Here is a 16,726-nt window from a genome sequence, read left to right as displayed (position 1 = left end):
ATAAGGTAGGTTGGCCTTGTTCGCTTTCATTTTGTTGACGATAGTCTGAAAGCGGGAAAACATGGCATCGATGGACTCGCCATCAAACTAAGAGAAGTTCTCGTACTCGCGCTTGTACATCTCGTAGAGTCTGGTCTTGACCTGTGCGGTCCCCTCGTGATAGCTCTGAAGCCTCACCCAGATCTCTCGAGCTGTAGTACAATCGGAGACACGCTCGAACTCAGAAAGCGAAAGACTCAAGAAAAGCACACTGCGAGCTTTGCTATTTGCGTTGTGCCGATCCTTGTGATCCTGGGTGGTACGGGCCGCAACAGGGAGCACAACGTAAGTAGCATCCTCACAAATTTCCCAGATGAGCCAATCAATCCCCTGGAGATGCGCAGACATGCGGATCTTCCAATAAGGATAGTTGGACCCATCAAAGTGCGGTAGTTTGCCGGAACCACGCTCTATGTCGCCTTCGTGGATCACGGACCGATTAAGGTGGAATGATCCTTAACCGGCTCTGATACCAATTAAAGGACCGGAAACGGCGACCAGAGGGGGGGGGGGGGTGAATGGGAGCCTCAAATTTCTTTCGAAATCTTCGACCACTGTCCTAACATCAATCCCCAAAAAGCATACACGAAAGACTTGATGACCACGACCATAGAGAAGGGTGGATGCTCCCTCAGAACACAGCGGGTCACCACAGAGCAAACGTAATACAGATCGAAGCCCAAACGAGCAAACTCCCAAAAGAAAACAGCACTACTCCTGCAAATATCGGACACGTCCGGTATTATATCGGACACGTCCGGTATTTTCGGACACGTCCGGTATGATCTCGGACACGTCCGGTATTTTTAGCAGCAAGCTGACCAAAAGAGAAAAATCCAAAACCCCGTCAAATGGTGTCCAAAAATCATGAAATTTTAACCATAGCTCTTTAGACACCAATGGAAGGTCTCCACCAAATTTCAGCTCAAAACTCCAAAGTGAGAAATATCGGACACGTCCTAGATCATATCGGACGTGTCCGGTATAAACGAGCAGTTTCTCGGAAAAAATCAAATCAAGCCATAACTTGATCAAATCAACTCCAAATGACTTGAAACTTTGCACAAGGGTTCACAAGCGAGTAGAAAGGCAACCTCTAAAGGATCATGGCCTGAAACAAACTCTAACTCCGTGAATCGAAGGAATTGAAGAATCCCCAAAAAAATAGGTCAAGAACTTAAATTGCTCGGATCTGCGATCTCGTGAGGAATTAGTGGATTTCCTTCGGTGGAAAGCTTCTACTCATGTCATTGATCGATCCAAGGCAATAAGAACGAACCAAAACCATCCCAAAACGAAGAAACGAGAGGGGAAACAAGAGGGGACAAAAGGAGCTCGTGAAGAACACCAAAATCACATCAAGAACACAACTAAATCATGAATCCCGGAGGGCATACGGTGGTTACGGCCACCGATTCCTTCAAAACCAAGTCACAATTTGAGTTGTGGACCTCTCTCATACATGGAAGCAAACTAGAGGAAGAAACCCTAAAGAAGAAAATGAAAACTAGAGGAGGTGAGGGAGATGGGGGCTCCCTCATCTTATTTAACAAGGCTATTACACATTCCTAGTTTTGCCCCTGGATACAAATGAGTTGAACCGCTAAGCCCAAGGGAGTTGTTGTCCAACCCGGTGTAATCTTGATCTGACGGCCACCGCGCCTTCTCATTGGTAGCTTTGCCTCGACGTGAACTCCCCGATGCCACCACGTGCCGTCCGTCCCTCCTCGGAACCTCCGCCCGGGTTTTGAGGCCCAAACCCGTAAACCGTCCATCCGATGGTTTTGAGGTCCAAACCATCAAACCGTCCGCGAGTAGCGTACTCCATACGCGTCCCCCGCCATCCGACGCGTGTCACCGCCGTCCTCGACCGGCCGGCCCGCCAAGTCCTCCTGAGCCTCGCTCGACTCACGCGTCCGCCGTCTTGACCCGGTCAACACTGTCACTCCATGTCTTCTTGCACTTGTCGATGTCCCAAGTGTCAGCCACCGCGGCTAGTCACCCGGCCTCTGGGTCCCTCGGTCCAAGCCTCACGTCCGTCCTTCACCGCTCCCGGTCTGTCGGCACGGCACGTCCTCCTTGACCTTCACCTCGCCGTCGACCACCGCATCCGAGCTCCACACCTGCACAACACAAGCCAAAAGATATGTCGCACACATAGCTTTCGCCATGGTAAGGTTAGTCACCACTCAACCCACTTCGTGGATCACATTGACAATCACTCATCATAAAACGAACACACAAGGGTACTTGTCAACCTTGTGTTCGCAGTGGTAGTACCCTGCAGTGTATGCAGTACACGATGAAGGGTATGGAGAGCGTAGACAGGCCTCTGTTACAACAGCACGAGATATGATCTGATCTGATCTGATCTGATCTGATCAGACCATGGGATAACACCTGCACGTTCACACGAAATGGTGAGCCCCGGTAGCTAGGAATATAGGTCAGACTTGTGTGTAAATTTCCTTCACTTCGATGACGTAGAAAAGTGGAAATCGTTGTTTCTCGACTACCAGAGTTATATGTAAATTCCCTTCATCATTCCTAATCCTGAATCATGAGTCATGACAGTGGAGTGGACAGGTGGATTGACCTTGCTACAAAGATATATAGAACAGATGGATACACCTATCAAGGGATACACAAATGTCAAAAGTGAATAGCCAGCTCTCACAAGTTAACTACTTCGGTTACTCCAAATGAAACCATCCATGTACACACCTGGTTTATTAAGCCTGAAGAAAAGCAATGTTGATGTGGTGGGTTTTGACCCAAGAGTTCCATTGATGGTCGTGGTAGAAGGAGGCGGCTTCTCTCTCAATGGCATACCAAATAGATTGTGAAACACGCCACAGAGAGCGCTGAGCTGAGGTGTTGATACTTCTCACGCATGTTCCTGTTCAGAACCTGGTAAGTTTGTTTTGACATGGTACTTTGATAGATGGCAACGGACTGCAATGTTCCAGAAAAGCTGGTTTAGTCACGTGATTGCCTGCTCTTTGATTACAACACTATACAGCTAGTGAAATACAGTGGCAGGAAATTAGCGTACCAGGTCAAGAAGACAGCATCGCCCACTTTTGTCCTTGTTCACCAACTGCAGTCATCATCGCCATCACTGCATGAAAGATACAGTTTGATCGAGTCTCCCCTCAATCAGCATCTTTTTCCGGAATCAATTGACAGTGAATAAAGATCATCAGTGGCAAACTTTCAATAAAATTCAAAACAGATGTAAATGACTTTTTTGTGCATCAAGTAATAGTTCAGCCATCCAGTGCAAAACCTACACAAATAACAGAACATAACATGAAAAAAGGAATCGGAACCAGCAGAAGTGGTAGGTACACCCACAAATTATTCTAGTATCCGGGACGTGCGGCGAGCCGTCGGGGCATCGGGCCGACGCAGCGCCGGGTCAACGCCGCCGCCGCGTGTCGCTGTCTTGCGGCGTGTGCGCATACGCGTCCGGCGTTGCGTCGCGTGTGGTTTGCTTCGACATATTGGGCCGTTTTATGCGATCCGGGCTACGACGTGGCCCATAAGAAAAGAAGCTCTGTCCGAAGCCTGGGCTAATTTAGTGGGCGTGGTTAGCGCCTGGACGTCCACGCAGCCCATCCCAGTCCTCTTTCGTCTTGTCCCGCGCGTGCACTTCGCCCCGTCTCTGTGCCCGCTAATCGCCCCTGACCCCCTCCTCTCTCTCCGCCCGCGCAGCACTCAGGAGCCGGGATGAGCAGCCGAGGACGAGCACGCCCCCAGCGCGCCTCGACCGTAGCACTACCGTTCGCTGAGCCCCTGGCGCACCCAGTCTGCTTGCCTTCCGCCGTACAACATAAAACACTTGCAACTAGAAAACATTTTAATGCAACATACATCTGAAAAGTAGATAAAACATTTAGAACACACACTTACAACATGTGTGTGAAACACATGAAACATCCAGATTTGTAACTTGTAACATGAAATCACTTGCTGCAACATAAGACTGAAATATTTGGAACATACTATTGCAATATATGTGTAAAACATATATAACATCCAGATAAAAAAGATTGCAACATACGTCTAGAAACAGATGAAATATTTTGAACAAATCATTGTAACATGCATCTGAAACACTTACAACTATGCAACATGTGCAACATCCCCCGATCTACTTTTGTAACATCAAGATGAAATAATTGCAAAATACATCTGAAACGTCTGAAACACTTGAAACATACATATGCAACATAGGGGAGGGAAGACCGGGCCAGTCGATTCCGGCCGTCGGGGTGTGAGCCGGTGGCGAGCCACGGCGCGCAAGCACCACCAACACCAGACATGCTCGTTGGCGCCCTTGGCTTAGCCGGGGAAGACCTAAGGCGCCACGGCACATGTGCCCCAGCAGCCATGGCGGGGCCAGTGACGCGCCCAACGGCGATGGGCGATGGATGAACAGTGAGGTAGCGAGCGACGCAGGTGACTGTCACGCAGGTGAGCGGCGCAGGGAGCAAAGGCATGCGACACGGCCGTCGATGGGGGGAAGGGCACGGCGGGACAGCCCGACGATCGTGCACAGTCACGCTGCTTTGGGGCTAGGCGGATAAGCATGTAGGAGTGAGGTGTAGGCTCAGGAGGGACAGATAAACACAAGGGAATGAGGATATTTTTTTTTGGGTTTGGGCTGCTCCTGGGACGCAGAGTGACGGAGCAATGCAGAAACTATTTCCGTAATTTAGTTTGGCACATGACTAATGGGTGGTAAATCACTCGAAAGATGCAAATCCGTCGCAGACTCGCAGTGCCCGGCAAAGTTTCAATATTCAAAAAAAAAGTTGGAAATATTTATAAAAAATTAAAAGAAATAAAATACTAGTTTAATGGGTTAGATTCTTTGTAGTGGAAGTTTGGAACCTATCCACCTATAGATTGGGTCTCTAATTTAGCACAGCTTACATTGTCAGCTAGTATTTTTTTAATAGTTGACATGCACAACAAAAAAGACTAACGCATCAGGTCCTTCCACGACTATTATTGACACTATTACACATATATTCATAACACAATTGTGCATATGTACAAAATAGCACAAAAGGTCCTTCCACGCCTCCTTTAGTTTGTGCATTTGTCAACCAACGAGTTGCAACAGCCAACAGCACGAGCACGCCATATGCCATCACATTTGCACGTTCACACGAAATGGTGAACCCAGGTTATAAAGTGAGGAATAGAGACCAGTCTTTCTGCGTAAATTCTCGTCGGATGCCGTGGAAAATCTTCTTGGTTGGATCATGGCGATGGACAGTGGACTGACCCTTCTAGTAAGATAGAGAAACAGATGGCGTATGTCGAGGAAAACACAAATGTCAGGTGTGATCTAGCATTTGACTTGAGATACCTTTCACATATTAACTAATATAATACTCTGATCAGTACAAGTGTAAACATCTCTGTGCAAATACACCTGGTTTATTGAGCCAGAAGAAAAGCACAGTTGGTGATGAATTTTGGGCCAACAGTTTCTTTGGTTCCAGTTCAGACTATGGCAAGTTTCTTTTGGCTTGAAACTCTTCGATGGTTTGCAACAGACTGCAGTAGACAAGAAAAAGCTGATTTCGCCACGCGATCAACCTGACTGCTCACCCATTGTAACCCTACAGCTAGTGAAACTAATACAGTGGGAAGGAAATCAGCTTACCAGTTGAAGAAGACAACATCGCCAGTTTGCCACCTTGTCCTGGTTCGCCAATTGCAGTGACCACATAATTTCGTTCAGTCTTGAAAATCCTGGAAAATAAAGACCTTCACCTGGAAATAAACGTATTTTAATGTGCCACAAGTATAGCATCCAAGTGCTAATCTCACCACTAACAATAATCACTATTAGTTAATCAATTGACAATGCATATTGGTCGTCAGTGGCAATCTTTCAAATAATTTAGTAAGTGCGGAGTGCAGATTTTTTTGTGCAGACATCCAAAAAGGGCATCCGATCATTTTTAGAAAACCTTGATTAAATTGAAACGATTGCATAGAGCACAGGCACAGGAATACAATAAAGAGTACAGACCTTGTCTAATCAACAACAGAATGGTCCCTTTTCCAGTCGAACAATTTTTTTTAACACAACAGTCCAACAGACATACACTGGCAAATTATTCTAATGTCATTTTTTATTTTTTTTATATAAAAAGACAAAATAAAAAGGTAATTTTAACAAGACACTCGCATAGACTAACATCTAGGTTGACCAACCAAATATGCTCGATATAAACGATGGAACTTCTATTAGATTATATTAGATTAATGCACAAAATGCAAGGCAGGCAGCTTAAGTGAATCGTCGGCATGAAACTCCAGAGCAAAATGTAGCAGTAGTTCTATTAGCTAAACAGTGTTGTCGTAAGCAAACTAATTGCATTACAAAACCACACATTGTTGGGGTCACCAACAGCACGTCTCCCCAAGCCGTTCGCTGGTCTGGAAGTTCCAGACCAGCTGGCTGCTCCCCTCATAATTTACTGTTCACTAAACTAGCCGAACAGTGTTTCTCTCACACAACCAGCCAGTTTCAGCCAAGTTTCAGACCAACGAATGGAGCTTCAAAAACAGTGATGTGACAGTTAAGCAATGAGCATCCTGGGCGCATTGGTGGAGCATGGCAGGAGCCAAGGGACTTTCCATGCTCACTGCTGGAGGTTCAGCCTAAACGACTGATGTAGGGTCGTCTTTTTGGTTTGTCTTAACTGGTGATCTAGTGTCTGTGTAATGGCAAGGGGTGTGTGTGGGGTTTGGGTCTATGTATGACTCTTTTTTCTTCTATTAATACAATGATACGCAGTTCTCCTATTCGAGAAAAAAAATGAGCATCCTGTGCCGTTCTAGATCAAACACTACTGATCTGACAGTGATCATTATCCAGGGACAAATTTAAGTATCTGAATTAGTATATATGGCTTCTAGTATACTCCAAGTGCAGAGATTGGTCAATTGACTTGTCATAGTTTTCCTACCTGCTCCTCAGTTCACTTATCATTCTTTAGTACAGCTCCAAGCTAACCACCTTTTGCAAACAGGGTCTTTGCAAATACATTTGCTACTCAGACCAAAAGTCACCACAAAAAAAAAAACATGCAGAGAGAACACCATTCTTCATGCAAAAGCAAGGTCAGTAGGCTGGCCATGCCTTTCTTTGGTATTGTGCTGCTACTCGCCATGGCCTATCCTGCCACCTCATGCAATGAGCAGAAGAGCTCCCTACTCCAGTTCCTTACTGAACTATCACATGAAGATGGTGTCGCCATGTCCTGGCAGGATGGCACGGACTGCTGCAAGTGGGAAGGCATCACCTGCAATGAAAGTGGAGCAGTTATTGAGATCTCTCTGGCATCTAGAAGCCTAGAAGGTAGCATCTCACCGTCCCTTAGCAAGCTCAATGACTTGTTGAGGCTCAATCTGTCATAGAACTCACTGTCTGGTAGCCTGCCATCAGGACTAATGTCATCTGGCAACATCACTGTTCTTGATGTGAGTTTCAACCGTCTCAGTGGCAACCTGCAAGAGCCTCTTCTGTCAATCACAGAGCATCCATTGCAAGTACTCAACATCTCAAGCAACATGTTTACAGGAGAATTCCCATCCACAATTTGGGAGAAAACAAGAAATCGTATTGCCATCAATGCAAGCAACAATAGTTTTCAAGGATGTATACCATCTTCTTTCTGCATCAGCTCATCATCCTTTTCAGTGCTTGACCTTTCCTTCAACCAATTCAGTGGCAGCATTCCAGCTGGTTTAGGTAAATGTTCTGAACTTAGAATAGTCAAGGATGGCCACAACCGCCTCAGTGGATCCCTCTCAGAAGAGTTCTTCAACGCTACATCATTAGAGCACCTCTCTTTCCCAAACAATGGTTTGCATGAATTACTTAATGGTGCACACATATTAAAGCTTAGAAATCTGGCTAACCTTGATCTTGGAGGTAATATGCTAAATGGCAAGATTCCAGAGTCTATAGGCCAGCTCAAGAGGCTGTTGGAGCTCCATTTGAACAACAATAACATGTCTGGGGAGTTGCCATCAGCTCTAAGCAATTGCACAAATATCATAATGATTGATCTCAAGAGCAACAACTTTAGTGGAAAGCTTCAGAAAATCAACTTCTTCAACCTACCCAATCTACAAGCATTAGATCTCAACAACTTCACTGGCACAATTCCAGAAAGCATATACTCATGCAACAACCTAATTGCATTGCGGCTATCCAGCAACAACTTACATGGCAGCTTTCACCGAGAATAAGCAATTTGAAATATCTTGTTTTCCTATCACTTGGTGCCAACAATTTTACAAATATTACTAATACGCTTCATATCCTGAAGGACTGTAGGAATCCACCACCCTACTTATCGGGACCAGCTTCAAGGGTGAGGCCATGCCACAAGATGAAATAATTGATGGTTTTCAGAATCTCCGGGTTCTTTCCATAACTGATTGCTCGTTGTCAGGGAATATACCTCTCTGGCTATCAAAGCTCAAGAATCTGGAGATGTTATTTTTTAACAGGAATCAGCTCAGTGGGTCAATACCAGCCTGGATCAAAAACTTAAATTCACTTTTTCATCTGGACCTCTCACGTAATAACCTTACAGGGGAGTTACCAACAGCCTTGACAGAGATGCCAATGCTAAGAACAGAAACGACTAAAGCCCATATGGATTCGAGGGCATTTAAGTTTGAGCTTCCTCTTTATTTAGCGCATTCATTCCAATACCGGATAGCCAGTTCTTTCAAAAAAACACTTGATCTTGGTTGCAATAACTTAACCGGTGTCATACCGCAGGAGATTGTTCAGTTGAAATCGCTTCAGAAGCTCAATTTCAGCTTCAACGGCTTGTCAGGAGAGATTCCACAGCAGCTCAGCAAGCTTACAATTCTGCAATGCTAGACTTGTCTAGCAACCATATAATAGGGAGAAAAATTCCTATTTGACACCAGAAAAAGTACAGCTATCTTATTTGGCACTCAAACTCAAATTCTTTCCATTCCGTCCTCATCTTAAGTTTTTCTTTCCTATTTGACACTTCCGTTAGTTCTATGAGAAAACGTCGTTAAATCTCCTAGTGGGGCAACGGGAAAAGATTGAAATATCCTTTGAGCAAAAGGAAGCCAGGAATCGGACGCTCGGTCATCTATTGCGACTCTCTATCCTCCCCCGAATGCCACTAGCACGGGCGGGCACCGCGTAGGCGAGCGTCGCGGCCACGGGGGTGGCCCACCGGCGCAGCCTCTGAGGGGCTCCAGAGGCCGGGCGCGGCCAGGGCCTACGCGCCCAGGTCCGGCACAGCCAGGGCTGCTGTGGCCAAGCCCGGCGCGGCCAAGGCTACTGTGAAGCTGCTGTTTGAACATACGAAGAAGAAGAGAAAAGTTAGCTAGTGGAGACGCGCGTGCAGGTTCACGTGTCGTCGTTAAGAAACAGAAAAGAAATGAAGAAGCTAGCTGTCTGCACATTCATGCATGATGCATGCGATACGTACGAGTAGCTAAACTAACAAATGTGCTCAGATAGTCCGTACGGCAGCAATCGGCTACATGGCGTTGTAGATATATCGGTGCAGTACAATCTAAGGGTCTAAAAAGATTATGCCCGTTCCTTTATTTTACACAAGCAATCGAAAAAGGAAAACATAACAGTTGAAAATAAGTCCAACTAAGACAGGGGTAAAACGGTTTTTTCCTCTAGGACTTAATACCGTCATAACTCTAAACTAACAGAAGTGTCCAATAGGAAAAAAAAAACTTGAGAACGAGACAGTTTGGAAAGATTTTGAGTTTGAGTGTCAAATAAGAAAGCTGTATTTTTTCTGATGTCAAATAGGAAATTCTCAGTTCATCGAATGCCCATATTCTAAGAGAAATTTGGGTGATGACAGCAAGCTGGAGTGCCTGCACCAATTTAGCACCATCCAATTGAACGATGGAGGATGTGCCTGCACCAATCTAGCACCATCCAATTGAACGATGGAGGATGTCACCAATCTAGCACCGTCCAATTGGACGATGGAGGATGTCGTTGAGGACTGGTTCTGGAATACGACGTATCAAGGTTCAAAGATGGCACACACATTAGCAATCTAACCCTCTGGAGCATCTGGAAACAAAGGAATGCAGTGATTTTCAGAGATTCGAGGAAATCACCGTAGGTGTTGGATATATTATGGGCTTGGTCTGTATAATATTTAATAAATCAAATAAAACTCTATGTTACGTAACATTAAGCGTTGTATGGTTTAATACCGTATGAGATTTTGATTGAACGTTTACTCAGCTTATTTAGTTGAAAATTATCCATCTTAATTGAGAAGATGAGAAAATGATAAAGGAGTGCCACGCGCGTGCGCCACCACCGCCGCCGGTCGGGCCGGGGCCGGGGCCGTGACAAGGCAGGCAGGCAGGCGGCGAGCGGACGGGAGGGCGTGGTCAGGTTTTGCCACTTAATCCATATAATTATGGGAGTTTCTCTCCTTGATGGTGGAGGCGAGTTGATTGCGCCAGTTACCGTCTCTCCGTGTCTTCGACTCCTGAATTCCTCCACTGGTTCTCTCCCTCCCGACCACAGGCATAAAACAGAAAGTCCTCCGTCAGTCTCCCTCCCCCTTCATTCGCTTCCGAGAGACCACATCTCAGCCGCCATTTGGCTTTCCCCGTCCCGTACCTCTGCGCGCACGGAGGAGCGGGAGAGTAGGTGCCTCCGGAACCCTCGTCCGCCTGCGAATCTTGCATGGGGTGTGCGGCGATTAGATTTTTAGGGAGCGATTCCGCGACTGCTCGTCCGATGTCTTCTTCCTGGTGATCGCTCGCGGAACCCGTCTTCTTCCTGGTGATTGTTCGTGGGACTGCACTACGAACATCTTTCTGCATCGACTGTGGTCCACGACTTCGAGCAACGCACTATGTCTGGTGCGAATGGAGCCTTCGATGCCCTCAGCATAGGACCCTCCGCTGGGTACATTCTTATCTCTATGATTATAATACTTTGCGTATTTACTGTATCGATCAGTATATCATATTTGTATGTTGTAGCTTTTGTTAGAGATATACACATGCACATATATATCGTCACGAACCTGCTGATGTTTTATTTCTGGATTAAATTGACCATGAAAATGTCTAATTATCTAACAATCCAAAAACTTAATTTTAGGTAATTTTCTGTTAGTGGTTTTGCTGCTGTTTTGAAGCCAAATAATTTTGATGGCAAGAATTTCATGATATGGCGTGCCAAGATGGTATTGTGGTTGACTGCTATGAACTGCTATCACGCCACACAGGGAAAGCCTGAACAATTTACTCCTGAGAAGGAGCAAAAGTTCTGGGCTACCGATAACCTGTTTCGAGGTGCCGTGATTAGTGCACTTAATAGTAAGTATGAGAAAAACTATATATCTTGCACATCAGGCAAAGAGTTATAGGATGCTCTTGAGGCAAAGTTTAGAGTTTCTGATGCTGGTAGTGAACTGTACCTTATGGAGCAGTTGTATGATTACAAAATGGTTGAAAACCGTTCTGTAGTGGAACAAACTCATGAGATACAGGCGCTAGCAAAGGAACTAGAATATTTTTTATGTCTGTTACCCGACAAGTTTGTGATCGACGGTATAATCGCTAAGCTGCCACCTTTTTAGAGGGATTTTGCTAATTCTCTAAAACACAAGAGATAAGAGTTTAGCGTGGCTGAGCTTATTGGATCTCTTGATGTTGAGAAGAGGGCGAGAGCAAAAGATAACCGTGGAAAAGGAGTTGAGTCTTCCGCTACCAATATGGTGCAGAAGAAAAACTCATTTGCATCCCGTAATAAAAAGAAAAAGAACATACAAGAGAACAACAATACAAAGCCCAAGTAAACTGCTCAGTTTAAGAAGAAAAACAACAAGAAAGGTGAAGGTTGCTTTATTTGCGGGAGTGATAAGCACTGGGCAAGTGCGTGCCCAGACCATAAATATAAGCAAGAAAAGAAATCAGCAAACGTGGTAATTAGTGAGATTGGAGGAGGAACATCTAGGTATGGTAATTCTTTATCTTTTGTTCTTTCAGTTTGTCTTTCACCTGAGTGATGGATGGATAGCGGTGCTAATATTCGTGTGTGTGCTGATGTTTCTTTATTTACTTCTTATCAGGCCGGCAGGACTGGAGCCTTGCTGATGGAAAACGGTTCGCATGCGTGTGTTCTTGGTGTTGGTACGGTCGTTCTGAAGTTTACCTCGAGAAAGACGGTGCTATTAAAGAACGTGATGCATGTCCCCTCCATCAAGAAGAATCTTGTTAGCGGTTCTCAAATGTGTCGCGATGGCTTTAAAATTATGCTTGAGTCCAATAAGTGTGTTGTGTTGAGACATGGAACATTTATTCGAAAAGGTTATGATTGTGGAGGCTTGTTCCGCTTATCTTTGCTTGATGATGTGTGTAATAAAGTAGTGAACAATATTAATATTTCGGATGAGTTGAATATATGATATTCACGACTTTGTCACATTAATTTTGGCTGTTTCACGCGGCTTGCAAATCTGAATTTAATCTCGAAATTTAACTTAGTCAAATATTCTAAGTGCCAGGTGTGTGTGCAATCGAAGCAACCGTGCTAGCCTCACAAGGCTGCTGAGGCGAGGAACTTGGCACCATTAGAACTCGTTCATTCTGATTTATGCGAAATGAATGACGAATTGACTAAAGGTGATAAACGATACTTCATGACATTTATAGATGATTGTACTAGATTTTGCTACGTATATTTATTGAAAACTAAAGATGAAGCCTTGCATTATTTTAAAGTCTATAAAGCCGAGGTAGAAAATCTACTTGAGAAGAAAATCAAACGTTTACAGTCCGATCGTGGGGGAGAATATTTCTCATGAGAGGATGCCACTATACTCACCATAGTCCAATGGGATTGCAGAGAGAAAGAACCACACTATAACTGATTTGGTTAATGCCATGTTAGAGACTGTGGGACTATCTAAGGAATGGTGGGGTGAGGCTATATTGACAGCGTGTCATGTCCTGAATAGAGTGCCAACAAAGAACAAAAAAATTACACCATTCGATGAATGAGAGAAGAAGAGATTAAATCTCTCTTACCTACGAACTTGGAGTTATTTGGCAAAGGTGAATGTGCCAATAAACAAAAAGCGAAAGCTTGGATCAAAGACTGTTGATTGTGTTTTTTTGTTATGCTATTCACAGCGTCGGTTATAGATTTTTAATTATAAATTCCAGTGTTTCTGAGATGGCTGTTGATACAATCATAGAATCTAGAGACGCTACATTTGTTTAAATGAATTTTTCATAAAAAATGCACCTAGCACGACTGATCATGAATTTATAATTCTCCATGAGCATGAAAATTTTACTCCGATAGAACAAATTGAGGAACCCTATATGCAAAATCCTGAGGAGGATAATACTATAGTCACTAGAAAAAGTAAGAGACAGAGGACTACAAAGTCTTTTGGTGATGACTATATTATGTACCTTGTGGAGACACACCAATGACCATTGAAGAGGCATATTCTTCTCCTAATGCTGACTTATGGAAGGAAGCAGTACGGAGTGAGATAGATTCTATTATGTCTAATAAAACTTGGGAAATAGTTGATCGTCCCTATAGGTGCAAGCCTATAGGGTGCAAATGGGTGTTCAGGAAAAAGCTTAGGCCTGATGGTACTATTGAGAGGTACAAGGCAAGACCTATGGCCAAGGGTTATACTCAAAAGGAAGGTGAGGATTTCTTTGATACTTATTCACCGGTTGCCCGATTGACTATAATTCAAGTTTTGCTTTTCCTGGCAGCCTCTTATGGTCTTATCGTTCATCAAATGGACGTTAAGACAACTTTCCTAAATGTTGAGTTAGAGGAGGAGATCTATATGGATCAGCCGGATGGGTTTATAGCAAATGGTCAAGAAGGCAAGGTGTATAAATTATTAAAGTCATTATATGGCCTAAAACAAGCTCCTAAGCAGTGGCATGAGAAGTTCGACAGAATTCTAATATCTGCTCGCTTTGTTGTGAATGAAGCTGAAAATGTGTGTACTATCGGTATGGTGGGGGTGGAGGAGTTATTTTGTGCTTATATGTTGATGATATACTGATCTTTGGATCCAGCCTCAAAGTGATTGAGGAGGTGAAGGAATTTTTATCTAATAATTTTGAAATAAAAGATTTAGGAGAGGCTGATGTTATTCTTAATATCAAGCTTCTGAGAGAAGATAATGGTGGGGTAACTATGTTATAATCCCACTATGTGGAAAATGTGCTGAGTCGCTTTGGGTTTAGTGACTGTGAACCTGCTTCTACACCTTATGACCCGAGTGTGCTATTGAGGAAAAATCGAAGAATAGCAAGGGATCAATTGAGATATTCCTAGATCATTGGTTCGCTCATGTATCTTGCTAGTGCAACAAGGCCTGACATCCTATTTGTTGTGTGCAAGCTGAGCCAGTTTGTGTCAAACCCGGGAGATGATCACTGACGTGCTCTTGAGTGAGTGATGCGCTATCTAAAAGGTACTATGAGCTATGGTATTCGTTATACCGGACATCCGAAGGTGCTTGAAGGCTATTATGATGCCAACAGGATCTCTGGTGTTGATGAGCTTTATGCCACAAGTGGATATGTATTTTCGCTTGGAGGTGGTGCTGTTTCCTGGAAGTCTTGCAAGCAGACTATCTTAACAAAGTCTACAATGGAAGCAGAACTCACAGCATTAGACACCGCTGGCTCTGAAGCCAAGTGGCTTCATGATCTCCTTATGGATTTACCGGTTGTTAAAAAACTTATACCGGCTATTTCTATAAACTGCGATAACCAGACTGTGATTACGAAGGTTAACAGTTCTAAGGATAACATGAAGTCTACAAGGCATGTTAAGAGACGACTAAAATCTGTTAGAAAATTAAGAAACTCTGGAGTAATAGCGTTGGACTATGTTCACACGTCTAACAATCTGACAGATCAGTTCACTAAGGGTTTATCAGGCAATGTGATAGAAAGTGCATCGAGAGAGATGGGTTTGAGACCCACATGAAATTTACTATAGTGGTAACCTGTTCTATGTGATTAGAGATTCCGTGAAGTAGGATGGTGAAACAAGCTAGTAGTAAATTGTGAGGAAAGATCCTTAGTAAGACTAATTTCTGATGCATATATTTCCTTTCTGTAAGACAGGTTGATTTTTACCTTAATGTGTTCCAAGTGGCTTGTTAAAGTAAAGATATTGTCCTATAAGAACATCTTTTGAGGAACACATCTATATGAGTCTGACTGCTGGTCATAGTCTATGAGATTTGGGTGATCTCTAAATACTCATGACAGGCACTGGAGTATGACTTATATGCTTCAAATAGAGGGATGCCTTTTGCAGCCTAGTATTAGCTAATAACTTTAGTGACATTCATCTCACACAAAACTATTAATTTAAGGCTTAGTCCATTGTTTAGTTGTGACTGAGTGAAACTATTGCTCTAGATGGATGTTCAACTTAACAGTCTCCATCAAAACACTGATATATAAAAGAAATACGGTTCTAAGACTACTTTGTTATAAACCCTAGAGTTTGGTGGGGATTGTTGGATATATTATGGGCTTGGCCTGTATAATATTTAATAAATCAAATAAAACTCTATGGTATATAACATTAAGTGTTGTACGGTTTAATACCGTATGGGATTTTGACTGAACGTTTACTCAGCTTATTTGGTTGGAAATTATCCATCTTAATTGAGAAGCTAAGAAAAGGACAAAGAAGTGCCACACGTGCGCGCGCGTGCCGCCGCCGCCGCCACCGCCAGCCGGGGCGTGGGTGTGGGCCAAGCCGAGGCCATGGCGTGGCGTGGTGTGGCAAGGCAGGCAGGTAGGCGGCGAGCGAGCGGACAGGTGGGTGTGGCCAGGTTTTGCCACTTAATCCATATAATTATGGGAGTTTCTCTCCTTGATGGTGGAGACGAGTTGATTGCGCCAGTTACCGTCTCTCCGTGTCTCCGACTCCTGAATTCCTCCACTGGTTCTCTCCCTCCTGGCCACAGGCATAAAACAGAAAGTCCTCCATCAGTCTTCCCCCCTTCCTTCCCTTCTGAAAGACCACATCTTAGCCACCCTTTGGCTTTCTCCATCTCGTACCTTTGCGTGCACGGAGGAGCAGGAGAGCAGGTGCCTTCGGAACCCTCGTCTGCCTGCGAACCTTGCATGGGGTGTGCGACGATTAGGTTTTTGGGGAGCGATTCTATGACTGCTCATCCAACGTCTTTTTCCTAGTGATCGCTCGCGGAACCCGTCTTCTTCCTGGTGATTGTTCGTGGAACTGTACTGCGAACATCTTTCTGCATCGACTATGGTCCATGACTTCGAGCAAACGCACTATGTCTGGTGCGAATGGAGCCTCCGATGCCCTCGGCATGGGACCCTCCGCTGGGTACATTCTTATCTCTGTGATTACAGTACTTTGCGTACTTACTGTATCAATCAGTATATCATATTTGCATGCTGTAGCTTTTGTTAGAGATATACACATATACATATATGTTGTCACGAACCTGCTGATGTTTTATTTCTGGATTAAATTGACCATGAAAATACCTAATTATCTAATAGCAAGCCCCTTTTCTCAGAGATCAAAGACACCTCTCCACATGGCCTTACGTCGGGGGGA

At 44.3% G+C, this 16,726-nt stretch overlaps 1 pseudogene; it reads left to right on the top strand.

Annotated features, from left to right (window-relative positions):
• Positions 1–7,206: 7,206 nt before the first annotated feature.
• LOC136465188 (receptor-like protein 3) overlaps positions 7,207–16,726 on the top strand; it is a 43,964-nt pseudogene continuing 34,444 nt past the window's right edge.

Source organism: Miscanthus floridulus, chromosome 7 (assembly GCF_019320115.1).
Source record: "Miscanthus floridulus cultivar M001 chromosome 7, ASM1932011v1, whole genome shotgun sequence".
NCBI classification, from domain to species: domain Eukaryota; kingdom Viridiplantae; phylum Streptophyta; class Magnoliopsida; order Poales; family Poaceae; genus Miscanthus; species Miscanthus floridulus.
The sequence above is the reverse complement of the archived record's forward strand: the minus strand, read 5'-3'. Positions and strand labels throughout refer to the sequence as shown.